The sequence below is a fragment of the Rattus rattus genome, chromosome 14 (assembly GCF_011064425.1).
Source record: "Rattus rattus isolate New Zealand chromosome 14, Rrattus_CSIRO_v1, whole genome shotgun sequence".
Lineage (NCBI taxonomy): Eukaryota > Metazoa > Chordata > Mammalia > Rodentia > Muridae > Rattus > Rattus rattus.
Window position 1 is genome coordinate 52,887,701 of NC_046167.1, and position 15,172 is coordinate 52,902,872.

The window sequence follows — 15,172 nt, forward strand, 5'->3', positions numbered from 1 at the left end:
TAGAGTGTGGTGCCCAACCCCAACTGATACATACATCCTTGAAGAGGTGACAAGTGTGTGTTCATCTACCCTTGACCCAAATAAGAGGTTAATTTGCTAGGATCACTGAGGCTTACTGCCTGGCACTGCAGAAGGAAGTGGGACCCCGTCTATTACTGAGCAAAGCTCACCAATGCTAATGAGTAGCTCTGGGCACCAATATTCCATGTCTGTGTACCTTGAGAAACCTCTCTTTTTCTGCTGCTTGAAACACCAGGGAACCACCTCCCTAGGAATTAATTATGGAGAGGGTTTGTCTGAATTAGAGACATTTTGTACACAAATACTGTTTATTTCCAAATAAATGTTTCCTTTTCTGGTAATCCTTAGTCTAAGAGGAAGAGCAAAGCACGATCTTTCAAGAGGTTCTGGATGTGGTCCCCAACTGCATTCTAAATACTTATCCTTATACCCACAGAGAAGAGGTCCTTACCTTTCATCAAAGAAACATATCTTTGCAACAGAGGAACATCATTACAGAAAACTACAATCAATCAAAATGTAGAGAACAAGAAGTTGTGGTGCCCAACCCTAACCTAGATACATCTAGGTGTGACAACCAAATAAAGAGAATAAATGTCTCTGGGGGGAATCATCCCACACAGAATCACCCAGGGAGCATCTTTAAACCACAGATGCCTCAGGGATTTCCCAAAGCTTTCTAGTAAGCCTAAGTGCTCTGGACTGACCCTTCCGACTCAGGCAACTGTTCTTTCCAAGATGACAACACCAGTCAGACCCCAGCCTGGCATGCCTTCAAATATCTAGTGACTTCTTAAGACAAGCAGAACTTACTTTGATCATTAACGGCTCCATGAATTCGGACTTGGGGTTTGAGATGACTTATGTGTGGGTTATGCTAGAATTAAATCATGTGACCTCACTCAGATGGGAGCCAGTTCCCCTTACTGACTTCATTACTGGTGTCATTCAGCATGTCTAAGAGCTGAGGATTCATACATTGGCCAGGGCCGCAGGGCAGAGGATGGGAGTGTTGGAGTATGGAAGCAGGAAGAACTGAAGAAGGTGAGGGGATAGCATAGAGGGGTAGGTTCTAGGTTACAAAGAAATGGTATTATTGTTTTGGAAACAGATTAGCAGCCAGGGCCCAGGTTTGGGTGGGGACAGAAGCAAAAAAGCCAGCCAGAGACTGTGAAAGTCCAGTCAGCAGCGAGAGCTGCTCAGCTACAATGTGGGTACCCAGTGCTGAGATTAGAGGCTAAAGAGAAGATACAACCACAGGCCCCCAAGACAGCCTCATCCAGTAACGGGTCTAGAATTTCGAGAAACATCCTTACTGCCCATCTGACCCATTCAGGGCTGCTCTATGCAGGTCTGTGCTGGTACTCCATGGTTGTGCTGCAAATGTACCCCCTGCACCTGTATGTTTAAGCTGTAATCCTGTAGGTGGGCCCAAATGCAGTAAGACTGGTGCCTTTTCAAGAGGAGGGGCTGGAGGAGTGACTCAGTGGTAGGGTACAGGCTTGGTATGCTGGAGGCTCTCCATTCTATCCCAGTACAGAAAAAGAGGGAGATGAGGACAGGGACACACAGGGGTTAGATGGTAAGGAGAAGGCAGGAAAGGGAACCACTTGCCAGTGGGGGTGTGTATCAGAAGACCCACTCCCATTTTGCCTTCATCTGCGTGTATCTCAGCAGACACAACTGAGGAAATGCATGGCTCCTGCTTTAAGGTGCCTGGCCTCTGCTGTTTGTTATGGCAACTATATGAGCTAACCCAGGGAGGCCAACTGGATCCTCTTGGCAGTCCTGTGAGATCTGTCATTTAGCTAGCCTAATAGTCATCTGCAGCAGCAGAGACCATGCAGTGGCCAGTGGGTACACTGTACCACACGGCCATCTCCCAGGGCTGCATGCATGCACAAGAAAAAAAACAACATGTAGGCAAGGACGTATCCATATTGTAAGACAGGAGCTTGGTGAGGGCGCTTCAAAAGGTAGAGAGTAATGTGAACGTGTGACAAGGACAGCATCAGTGGGGCTGTGCCCAGAATCCTGGCATAGATAGGAGCCTGAGGTTAGCATGAGGCTGGCTTCTCTCCTCTGGGTCTCCCCATGTTATAAAATCACCCTCTTCTGTCCTTTTCCTGTTTACAAATTTTAGAGACTCACAGTTTACTGCAGGAGGGGGAACTGAGCTCCAACTTAGGGACAAACTCCAGGGCCAAGGTGGGTGGAGTCCCACGTCTGCATCCAGGCTGGGACCTTCCCCACCCTGTGCACGTCCCCTCTCAGCCATCACCAGCTCCTTGGCAGAGGAAGGTCCAGTCCATCTCTATCCTCTACTAAAACACAAATCCTCCTGGGCCTTCCTGCTTCCTTAGGCCCTCTTGAACTCTTCTGGGCTCTTACGATTCAGTCTTCTCTCTTACCTGGGCACCACACCCACGTTCCTGGCTGTGCCCACTTCTGCACCTCTAACCCTTAGTTCCTGGCTGCACGCTGTATCTGGATCTGCACGTTACAGATACCTCTGCATAAATTCCTTCTCCCGGTCCCTGTCATCATCTGTGCCACCTGCCTGTGATGATAATCCAGAGACAAAGCCCAGGCCTGCAAAGGACCAGAAAATTGGCTCTAACAGGAAGATGGGCGGAGATGCAATAGGTGTCTTCAGGAGACACGCTCAAGTTCACAGCCATGGCGTTTGTGTTATAAAGGGAGGGGCAACCCAAGTGTCAACCATGGGTGAAAGTCTAAACATAATAGGGTATATTCATAGCAGGATCTACCTTAAGAAAGATTCTGACAACACAGATCTGACCACTGGGATCTGGGGGGTGGGGGGCTGAAGGATGCGAAATGACTGTTTAAATAGGGACTAAGCTATAGTAACTAAGATGAAAGAAATAGACCCAGTAAGGCTATGCAAGCATGTGAATAAACATGCCACACACTTAACATGGTCATACTCAACATACTTAAGGATGGTCAATTTTGTGATGTATGTTATCAAACGTTAAAACAATAAAAACTTTTAAAATACCATGAGATAGCAGCTTTGTGTTCACTTTAGATAATATGTGTATATATATACACAGTTGTTACTGGGGGCATCCCTAGTATGTGACAATCAGGGTGTTCAATGTGCTAAGTGTCTTTTAAACACAGAGAGGCAGCTTCTAATCTAATCTGGGCGGAAACTCTATGAAGGGCAAAATATGAGGCTGAAAGCGTAAACCATAATTCAGCGTGACCTCCGGGAGCCTCTCTGACATCCGCTGTTTTTCTTATTTTAAGCATGACACCGAGAAGTGTGCCTACCAGCTAGTAGGATCACACAAAGCGATGACTCTGCTCTTCTCCAGTTCAGACATAAAAGTCTGATAAACACCTCCCCGGCATTGCTATGACTTAACGTTCTCCGCCACACATCCCTGTGACTCAGCACTTTGGGGTTGCAGTCCAGATAAGTGAACTGCCTGACTGCCCGGCTTCTGGAGCAGCCCTCTCCAGCAGGGACGGCTCCTCCGTGTTGTACAGCACAGCTTCACCCCCTGAAGACCTGAAACACACCTGCTAGGGCTGTGTGATGCTGCTTCCTGGCAGAAGTGGGCCCGCTCCCGAAATGAGTTTGGCTTCTTACCAAAAGAAATGTAGAAAAAGATGTGAAATACAGCGAGGGGGCGGGTAATATGAATAAATACGTAAAAATGAGGCAGATGAACCTGGGAAATCTCAGGGCATAGGGCATGCTTAGCTCTGCAGCAGGGACATCTATATGTGCGTGTATGAGTGCATGCATGTGTTTCTTGACAGTGACAGCCTAGGGCCACGAGAAGCAGGCCCAGGTCTACCCAGCCTGACTCTCAGAAGTATCCACATTTGGCCTTCCACTCTACAGTCACTCTCCTGGTATCTTCCTACACTGAATGCACGTTCACTCTGCACAAAGACTCTGCAAATTATGGAGCTGGTGCCAATATGGTGGCAGAGGAGGAGGTGAGAATTCGCTAAAATGTTTTCAGTTTCTGACACCGAGGGGCACTTTCCAAGCTCCCTGGGTGACGTGCAACTAACACCGAAGGTCATTTCTAATTATTCCAAAAGAGGCCTCAGAAGGTCCCTGGCACTAGCGCACTTAGTTTTAGTGGCCGACAGGTTGGGTGTCTGAGAAGGAAAGGGATACGAACTAAAGCATTTATCAATGAAATCAGCAATATTCAGTTATTCTCAATTAATTACCAAACAGGTCTGCCTGTAATCCTTCACTCCAGCTAGAGAAGAAGCAGTCCCACAACCAGTCACTGTCCCAGAGAATTCCCTAGCTCGGATAACTGCATGCCTGGTCTAGAAACTGCATCCCCTGCTCCAGGTTGGGGTTGGCATGGAGGTAAAGGAGTCAACCTTTGAAAATAAGGGTGAGAGTAACCATGGTTTACGAGAGGACAGTGAGGACAAGGATGTGGGGCAGGACAGAGACAGTGATATCAGGGCTCCTGAAAGGGCTTGCTTATCTTGGATATCACCCCACTCACCATGGTGCATCTTTGCAACAAACTCCTTTTTGGTTTGTTAGCATGATTTGCAATGTTGTTCTGTTCCTTATAGATGAAGTGCCACGAGAGGTCTGATGGAAAATAATACTATGCAGGCTGGACAGTCTAGCACAGCAGTGATGGAGTCCAGGGGAAGCCTATTCTGATCGGCTCCATAACTACCACCCCTTCACAGAAGCACAGGACTTTGTCATCTCTGGTCATTTATGCAGAGGGAGGTATGCCACTGAGAATGGCCAGTCTTGAGTCAGATGAGCAAAGAAAAGAACAAGATGACTAACTCCCACCAGCTTAGAAGTCAACCATCACTATGGCCAAAGCCAATGGCTTTGAACAAAAAAACCTGCCCAGAGTAGGGCTCCAAGATGAAAGTGTCCTGCCTAGGAACTCACGCTGCTTTCTGCCTAGCCCTGCACTGGACAACTGTCACCATGGACACCTTTGAAATTCCATTCTTGAACTGTACTCTCTCCCAGTGCGACTCAGTCAGATGTTAGAGCATGCTGAAGTCATTCTCCGACACATGGCATTCTACTCACATGTCTCCCTTCTCTGATTTACACACATCCTGGCCCTGTGGCCAGTGACCTGTTTAGTTCTCAGATTAGAATTTTACTAGCCAGCCAACTGCAAGAGGATCTTTGGTAGCCTGGCTACACGCACCACTCTGGGTGCAGGATTCCTGTGTACAGGGCACACCCAGAGAGAGACACCTCCACCTTTATGTTCCAAGGAGATAAATCACCCTTCCAGGTCTGGCCTATTACCTCCTCCATCTCAGGGCTTCTCATGCCACCAGTCTTCACCCTGCCAACCAGGTACCTCCTGTTTGCCAGGTGGAGGGGTGGGGCAATGCTTCCCAGGTGTTCTGTCCTCTCACCACCACCAGGAGAGAAGGCAACAGGTACCCCACCCTGACAAAGAGGAAACTGGAAAGAATAATCTAGAGTTGATAAGTTGGTTGCAAGCCAGAGCACTGACTGTGTCAACCCCACCTACCAACTGAAAACACTCCCTTGTATGTCAGCAGGCCATATTCAAGGGGTTCAACTGTGTTTGTGGGTCAAAGACCTCTAGTGGGGAGGCTAACAGGATGGATCCTGAGTGTCAGTCACCATCAGTGGGCGGAGTTACTCAGATGATGGCTGAGCGGACTTGAAGGATGAGCAGGAACCAATGGGTGGAAGAAAGAAGGGAAGGGTGTTTTCCATTAATGAAACAGTTTAAGTAAAATGTTGAGGGGGAAGAGGGGCCAACTGGGAGCTAGAGAGGCGCACTACTACAAGAGAGGTATCAAGGAGGAGTGGGCTGGCAGGTAGAGTTGAGGTCAAAGCCATGTAGTTAATAGCAATGACAGGGAGCCCTGAAAGGCTGCAAGCCCGACAACCACATCACAGGTTTGTATTTTAATGTCTCTGGGTCTACGGTTTCAAAGGCAGAAAGATGAGGTCAATTTGGGGTCTAAAAGACCAAGGGGGAGGAGGTTAGAGAAATTTGCCCAGAGGCAAAATCCTATGCCCACAGAGCCATAGAGAAGCACACCTTGATGTCCCAGCAACCCAAGCGAGTGCCTAGGGGCATCTGCTATGCCAAAAAAAGGCAATGGGTGACAAGAACTGGACATGTCAGTTACCCCTCAGCTCCATTTTCCGTAAACTAAAGACTCTGGACATGAAGTTCCTGCTGACATGACCCAAGTGGCCTCTGTGTAGCCCAAGGGTACAGGGAAAGTGGGCAGTGGAAGTACATTCTACCCCTAAGGTTTCCCAGATGTGCTCTTTCAGCCTCATAGGAATTTAATTAGTACCCTCTCGTTTTTAGCTTGAGAGCAAAGGAAATGTTAGAGTGCTCCTGGGGACCTGCATTTCCTATCCACACCCCAGGGAAGAGGGTCAGGTCCTCCTGTCCTACTACGGGAGGTTCACTGTCAGACTTAGGACTCCGAGCTCCTGTGTAATGTCCCACTGCCCCCTCTCAGACCCCTTCTACTGGCCACCTTTCAGTAACACACAAAAACCAGACACCCCAAAGGCTGCTTCCTCACCGAGAGTCCATAGCAGCTGCAATGTTTAGACCTAGGCCCTCACTACTCTACCTCCCTGTCTGTCTGTCCTTCTCTCACACCCATGTCATCACCTCTCTTTCATACCCCTGGTGAACTGTCTTCTGCAGGCTTCGCTGGCACAGCCCAGCCCATTCTGCACATCCCACCATCAAACCTTGACGCTAAGGTAAGAGAGAACTTTTCAAAACCGTGAACTGTCATCCACTCATATCCCCAACTCTGCTCAGTACCCTGATGGATTTCCCCTTGCTCTAGAATAACAGAAACTGAGAACATGGGCTGTGTGCCCTAGCCCTTGTTCCATTCCCACAACAATGATGAGCAGTCTCAAACGCCAGAATGCCACGTGGTCCTTGCACATGCTGTCTGCCCTCTGGGAAACACATGCTGTTCTCTCTCACCTCTCTCAGCATTGACAACCCCCAGCCCATCTCCATTCACAACCCCCAGTCCATCTCCATTCATAACCCCCAGCCCATCTCCATTCACAACGCACAGTCCATCTCCATTCATAACCCCCAGCCCATCTCCATTCACAACCCTCAGCCCATCGGATAGACCAGCTCATCTTGTCAGGTTTCTTTGTTCTGGCTTTTCATTTCCCTTTCTTTCCACAGACAGCTTGAAATGGAAAGACTATGAGTTGACCAGTTAGGGTGCGCTTCCCCCATCAGTCTGCTAGGCCTATGAAAGTTGAGCTATTTTCACGCAGGCAGCGTTATGTCCCCAGCCATGGCACAGTGCCAGGTTCCGAATATGTAGATGCAAAGAGGAGGGAAAGAAGGAAAGTCTTGGGGGTGGGGGGCTGCAGGCTTGCACTTATTACCTTGATAAATGCTTAACGGCTGGCTTTCTGAAGAAAATGGCAATCCCTGCTCTGTGATGTTTGCCAGTTTCCATGGTGTAAACACCCCTGGGTGGCCCATTGGGAGCCACCAACATTAAGTTCCTGAATCTGAAGATGGGCAGAGATGCCCGCAGTGGCTCTGGTATGCCAAACACTAGTAATGCCAGGAACAACATTCAGAAAATCCAGTGTGCTTTTAAATGACACGGCCCTGTCTTGTCTCGTCTCGTCTCGTCTCGTCTCGTCTCGTCTCGTCTCTTCTCTTCTCTTCTCTTCTCTTCTCTTCTCTTCTCTTCTCTTCTCTTCTCTTCTCTTCCCTTCCCTTCCCTTCCCTTCCCTTCCCTTCCCTTCCCTTTCCTCTTCCTTCCTTCCTTTCTTCCTTTCTTTCTTCCTTTCTTTCTTTCTTCCTTCCTTCCTTTCTTTCTTTCTTTCTTTTTTTGACTCAGTTTACCTTGGATTAAAAGTCAATATGAGTCGCTACTTGCAGAAACTGCTAATGACAGAAGAAGAGCGTGAAGTGGCTTCCAACCGTAACACCATCACATGCTATTCAGAACAAAATGATGGAAGGGGAAAGGTCTTACAGCCCTGGAGAGTGTTGTGTTTCTTGAGGGACAGGGTCTCCATGGCTTCTCGGCTCTGGCCTTTGCACTGCTGAATTAAAGGTTATAAACAAGTGCAAATTTGCACAATATATGGGTTCTGCCCATCTTAGCATTTCTAGAAATGTACCCTCATAGCACCATAAAACCAAAACAGAATTGGAATGGCAAACGGAAGAGTAAATGAAATCAGAAAGAAATTAGAAGAAAACATGGGATTTCACCTAGTCATCCAGGACTATGGAAATCATAAACCCAACAATACAAAACTCAGAAGCCATAAAAGGAAAGTGTTGGGGTTGGTCTGGTGCTGCTATCTATTGAAATGTTAAACAGTGTTCTCCAAAATCTGGTTGTCCCCAATGAGATCTTCATGTATATCAAGGGGTGCTATGTGACCTTGCTCTCCAAATTAATTGGTCAATTAAAGGCCTGTGATTGGGTCGGCAGGTTTTCAGTTACCTGGCTGGGGGCTGCAGATAGAGACAGGAGAAGAAGAAGAAGAGAGAGGGGGAAAGGAGAGGGAGAGGGAGAAGGAAGAAGAGGAAGAAGAGGAGCAAGAGAAGAAAGAAGAGAAAAAGGAGGAGGAAGAAAAAGAGGAAGAGGAAAAGGAAGAAGAAATGAGGAAGAGGAAAAGGAAGGAGAAATGAGGAGGAGGAGGAAGGAGAAGAGGAGGAGGAAGAGGAAGAAGAGGAGGAGAAGGAGGACGAGGAGAAGGCAGCGGCGGCCATGGACCACGAGAACATGGCCACAGGCTGGGATGTAAGTGAGGATGACTCCAAAATCCGCCTAATCTAAGCTTACATCTTGTAAACAAAATACCTGGATTATGTGTTTTTTTATCCAGCTAGGTAAAATTTATAATTCCATTTACAGGAAAGACTACGTCCCTTGATTCCATCCAACCAAGCTGTGTGTACAACCTAACACTGGGAGCAGAACCAGAGGCTCAGGTAATTAGTCAGGGCAGGTAGTCTCAGTCAGAGTGCTGTGGTCAGTCAGGAAGGAGATAATCCTAGAACCCGCAGGCACGTGAGGGCAGAGAGATGGGAGACCATCCCAAGGAAGGCAAACCTGCACAGAGACTGGTGAAGCCACAGACCAAGACAAGCGCAAATACTGCAGCAGTAGTCGAAGTTTACTGTCTCCTCATCAGACTAGCAAACAGTACAGTGTCTGGCAATTCCCCGGTTATGGAAGGTGTTGGGAACAGGACCAGCAAACTACTGCTGAGCATACACATTGCTAAGTTCACTGTAGGGGATACTCAAGGCACAGCGGGGGTTTAAACCTTTGCTTCGTACAACATCTTCTGTGTGTGCAGAGGTTTCTGTATGTAAAGATATTTATTGTATAAATGCATACACAAAACAGTAAAGACTAGAAATGACCCCGAGGCCTTCTTAGCAAGTGACTAGTTAAACAAAGTATGTCCCAGTCACATAACAGAAATACTAAGTAGACATAAAAGAGAACAAGGACTTTGCTATATTGATGTACATTCAACTCTGATATAAACAAGAGGTAAATACAGGATTGAAAGCAGAATGTTTTTGGAAGGATATATACAATTTGGCAACCATGCTCTGAGAAGCAGAGAAAGCAAGGAGTCTGACTTATACTATAGGTTCTTTTTTTGTTTTGTTTTGATTTGTTTTGTTTTAAGCAGCATCTAACTGTGTAGGTCTGGCTGACCTGGAGCTCACTATGTAGACCAAGCTGTCCTCACACTCACAGACATTTGTCTGCCTCTGCCTGAATGCTAGAACTAAAGGCATGTGCTGCTTATACTGTAGTCTAGACAGGAAGTGCATTATCTATTATAGTTAATTTAAAAAAGAAATTTGCATAATGATGCTCGCGGTTGCATTATATATTCCATAGAAAAGCCACTACTGGGACAACAAAATCATACCAGAAAAATAACTCAAGAAATTTTAGTACATCAGCAAGAATATGAAATTTAAAATGTATCTGAAGGGCTGGAAAGATGGCTGGTTAGTTAAGAGCTCTTACTGAGCTCCGTTCCCAGCACCCATGTCAGGCAGCTCAGAACCATCTGTAACTGCAGCTCTACTGGATCTGATGCCCTCTTGGTCTGCACACACACACACACACACACACACACACACACACACACACACACACACACACACACGCTGGTGTGAAAGAGAGAGGGGCACACATAAAATAAAGACTTTAAAAAAGTGTGCAGTATTTCTAAAGATTGACAAATACTTTTGATTTGAAACAGAATAATGGCAGATTCCATTAAATAAACACTCTGGAAGAGGAAAAATATGAATAAGAATTAAGCATTTCAAAAGTGGAAACTAGTTACTAGTTTCGGATTACACTGTGGACTTTTTTTTCTTTTCTTTTCTTTTTTATTAGATATATTTCTTTACTTCCATTTCAAATGTTATTCCCTTTCCTGGTTTCCTGTCCATAAACCCCTATCCCCTCCCCCTTCCCCATATGGGTATTCCCCCCATCCATCCCCCTTACTGCCCCTCCCCCCATATTCCCCTGCATTGGGGGTCCAACCTTGGCAGGACCAAGGGCTTCCCCTTCCACTGGTGCCCCAACAAGGCTATTCTCTGCTACATATGCAGTTGGAGCCCTGGGTTAGTCCCTGGAAGCTCTGGTTGGTTGGCATTGTTGTTCTTATGGTGTTGCAAGGGGGTCCTGTTCTACTGTGGACTTCTTTAAAAAATATATTACCATTGCAATGATAGTAAAAATTAGTTTTAGTCTTAATTACACTGTACTGAAGTCATTTTAAATAACTTCAAGAAAAGGGATACAAATTACTTGTCAGGATATTAAACAGCTTCCAAGACAAAGGTCAGAACTCTTTGCAAGTTCATGAGAACAAGAGATGAGTGAACGATTTAAACTACAACTACTGGAAAAAAGAAAGGCTTAGGAAGGTTAGCTGGTGTTGTTTCCTGACCAAATTCTAGAGTTTATTCAAGAAGGCAGCGATTGTTAGCAGCCAGCAATACTCATGTGGAACGGTACAGGATGAGTTGTGTTAGCTATTAAGAGCAACACTTTTACATTCACAGAGTTCCTCTTTTAATTAAAGAATATTAAATTTCAGAAGCACAAGAAACGTTGGTCTGCAGCACAGAAAATAAGAAAAGGGGGCCACAAGAGCCTAGTCCAGACCCACCCATCTTCAGACCCCCAAGCCTGCTATTCTGGGAGAGGGATCTGTCTTATTCATCCTCTTAAGAAGGCACTGACAGCTCTGCTCGGCATAAAGCACAGAATGCTAGAATAGAGATTAGGAAGTTGGCTGAATACCTGCTTCCTATGGGGAACCATTCAAAGTGTGTTCGTTTTCTGTAATCAGTGATATCGGTCTGGTAAAATTGGCCTTGGGTTACTATTACTAATCAAAGGGAATAATTCACGTAAGATGTTCCAGAAACTACAAAGAGCTGCAGGTGGTATCAACATCATCACTACTACAATCATAACTCTGAAGGAATTGTAAACTCTATGGTGAAAAGTCTGAGTGTACAAAGAACAATAAAGATAACTGGGCACAGTGGCACCCGCCTTTAAACCCAGCAATCAGGAGGCAGAAGCAGATAGATCTCCGAGTTAGAGGCGAGCCTGGTCTATGGAGTAAGTTCCAGGACAGCCAGGGCTACACAGAGAAACCCTGTCTTTAAAAAAACCAAACGACCCAACAATAACAAAAAGCAATGAAGACACCAAGAGGAGAGATCTTAACACTTAAGACCACTTAGAAGACAATGGAGCTGTATCTCAGGCTACTTGCGTAGAAGCAGAAAAGTCCTCACTGAGCATAATCTAATAGTAAAAGCAAGGTGACCTGGGGGCCACGGGCTGCAGACAGAAGTACCTCATATCTGCTAAAGGTGACAATGCATCCACCATGGGCTCTATTCCTGCAGGTATTCATCAACCTCCCTTTTGGCGTAGATCATGCAGTGTCTGGTTGGTTGGCTCTGGTACCATGTTTAAGAGGCATATACTCCACGTAGCAGTCAGTATGGCAGATTTGGTTATGAATGGAACAGATAAAATATTTTCCAGCCAAGAAAGAAGCTACTAAAGAAAGCAGGGCATACTGGTGCCTGCCTTTAATCCCAGTGCTCGGGAGGTAGAGGAGGGTAGATCTCTATGGGTTCAAGGTCACCCTGGTCTACAGAGTAAGTTGTAGGACAGCCAGAACCACACAGTGAGTCCCTGTCTTGAAACAAAACAAAACAAACAAAATAAAATGACAACAATGAAAAGAAACAGAGGGGATGGGGGAGGAAAGAAGGAAGAAAGGGAGGAAAGGAAGGAAGAAGGAAGAAAAAGGAAAGGACGGAAGGAAGGACAAAATATGAATTCCATGTTGGAAAACCAAGCATTCTCAGGAGTGAGCTGACAGGCATGAGAGAATTTAAGTGTAATTCACCAAAATCCACACTTCTTTACAAAGAAGGGCAGGCTGGCCTGCTTGGGACAGAGCCCCACTTGTGGAAGGGTTTAAACTGAGGTAGTAAGGGCATGTCAGGGGTGTAACCTTGAGGAGAAAAGATCAGCGCCCATGGGACCATCTTCTTCCTAACATCCTGGAGTTAAGTGATTTCTTACAGCATCCAAGTATGAGGACAGTAATGTGATGTCTTCCCAACCAACAACTAGGGCTAGAAGTGACAGGGCTGTGTCTCAGGAACATACCAGCTGCAGAAATCACCCTGAATGCTGAAGACAGCCTGAAGGAAAGGGGACACAGGACAACTTCTCCAACCTTGAACTTGTATCCACTGACACATTCCTCTGTATCAGTCTACTGTGTTCAAAGTAGTCAGACACTCGACTATTAAATGCCAGCATCAGCACAGTAAGATTTCCACATTTGTGCATAGACATAGGATTCAGTGAAGCACAGTTAGCAGAGGAAGAAGTCTGCTATAGAGTAAAAATATGCTGGAAAAGCTCTTTGAAGTATTGTTACCGAGCAGAACGCGGTGGAAGGGCAGTCCTCTAGCGGGAGCATATTTGTCTGTGAAAATCAATATGTCCTTCCTCACCTCTACAGTATGAGAAAGTATTGCCTCTAATTACTGTGCGCAGGCCTTCATTCCTTGGTGTCGTCTTTTCCGTAACATTTAACCACTGTGTGTTGTCAGGTACTGCCCCCACCCCCACCCCCACACGGACCCCTCCCTCCCGAATGCTAATTTTAAAAATGTGCCTAGCTTTCCAATATGACTCTATCTAGTCTGTTTTCAAGAACTATTTTTGTTCCGGCTTCACACCATGCCTGGCAGGATATGAGTAGCTGTGTCCTGGTCCCGCTGCTGGAGTATTAGTCTGCCTGCTCCACCTGCTAACTTCCAACTTGACTCTAGTACCAAGCACTCTTCACATACTCACTCCTTCAAATCATTATTCTTCCTTCACTCTAGAAAGGGGCTTCAGATACTCAGCAGGGTTACCGAATTCTTATTCTGACCAGCATACAGGGCAAGTTAAGTAGTGGTTGTCTTATAATGGTCTCGGCTACTAAGCAAAAAGAAAGAAAGAAAGAAAGAAAGAAAGAAAGAAAGAAAGAAAGAAAGAAAGAAAGAAAGAAAGAAAGAAAGAAAGAAAGCAAGCAAGAAAGCAAGCAAGCAAGCAAGCAGTCTTGCCCTCCGTGAATGGGAATCAGTTACAGAAGCACCTTTGGAAGGGAGAGGCTGTGGGGGAGATGAGTCAAGATGAGACAAGGTAGGAGGATCTTCTCAATTATATTGCAAAGCAGAGGGATCACTAAGCCAGATGGTCTGGTTCCCACAGGACACAGCGTTTTCTGGCCAGGTTGGTACAAGATTAAAACAATGATTATGATGATGTAAGAGTTTCATCTTCCAGATCCATGAGCTACAACTGTTTACTAACACACACTGGTTGTAGAGCTGGATTCCACCCACACAATTATAAACTGTCCAAACCCATGCTCGCATTTCGAACAGTTCAGAACTGCCCCGTTTCTAACTGCGCTGTTTAAACTGCCAAAGGGACAGAAGCTACAAATGTTTCACAAATTGTTTAACAAGGCGGCATCCAGGATTTCCTACAGGCCAAGAAAAGTGAAAATTATGGGTACCTGGGATCATGATTGTCTAACAGTACTGTCCATTTTCTGGGTGACATACATCTCTCCAGGAACACTCCTGCTGTATTACACAGAATGCAAGACCTTTGCAAGGGTCAGGGAGGAGAAAGCGGGAACCAGGTCTCAATGCCTCAGACCAGAGCAGCTGCTGTACACGAGCAGCAAAGACACTCTGCATGCTTCCCACATCCTCCTATGCTGTGGGACTATTTACTGAAGTCCTGAGAAAGTATTTGAGGGAGTACCCCAACATTGAACTCTACAGTCAGATCTCTGGAAAGGACAGAGCATGGTTGGGATGGGGCCTGGGGTAGCAAGGAAACTTTTTTTTTTTTTTTTTTTTTTTTTTGCAAGGAAACTTTTTAAAGGGCTCTGCTTCTTTGTCTGTAACTTGGATTCTTCAACTGGCTTTAATCTGCTCAAGGCACGTGTGGAGTGGCTGACGTCTGCTGGAAAGATTATCTGAGAGTAGAACACTATTTTTCATGGGTAGTTATTTAGTGGGAAACACAGGGCCACAGCTATGTCCTGGCTCCAAGGAGCAGACCTAGAAGAGGGACTGAGTCTTCCAAGGCCGCTGCTGAGCCATCAGTGACTGACACCTAGGTAGATAGAGGAGAGGATTTGAACCTTCCGAGAAGGGGCGCCCTTTCCATATGTGCGCTGGGACAGGAGTTTGGGTGGAAATTAGAAAAGGCTAAATCGGTCTCTTTGAAGCAGATGCAGCGTCACCGGCACCGCAGAGGGCGGCAAAAAGCTTGGCTTTACATCCAAGTAAGAGCATCTCATTTGGGGGACAGCCGGGAGCCCAGTCAATGCGGGGTTTGTGCGTACACAGGCTAACATTTCAGGTTCCTCAGCTGGGTAAGTCTGGGACCTAAGTCTGCAGAGAAAGAGATGGAGAGCAGAGAGATGCGACCGAGGTCGGAAGAAAAAGGCTGACAAGAAGAACGCGGGGACGCAGCGGTC

The 15,172-nt window shown here is 46.3% G+C and overlaps 1 protein-coding gene across 2 annotated transcripts in view; it reads right to left on the bottom strand.

The window, feature by feature from the left end:
* The window catches only part of Slc22a23 (solute carrier family 22 member 23), a 168,040-nt gene that overhangs the window by 151,462 nt on the left and 1,406 nt on the right, over window positions 1-15,172 (bottom strand). The window lies entirely within an intron of this gene.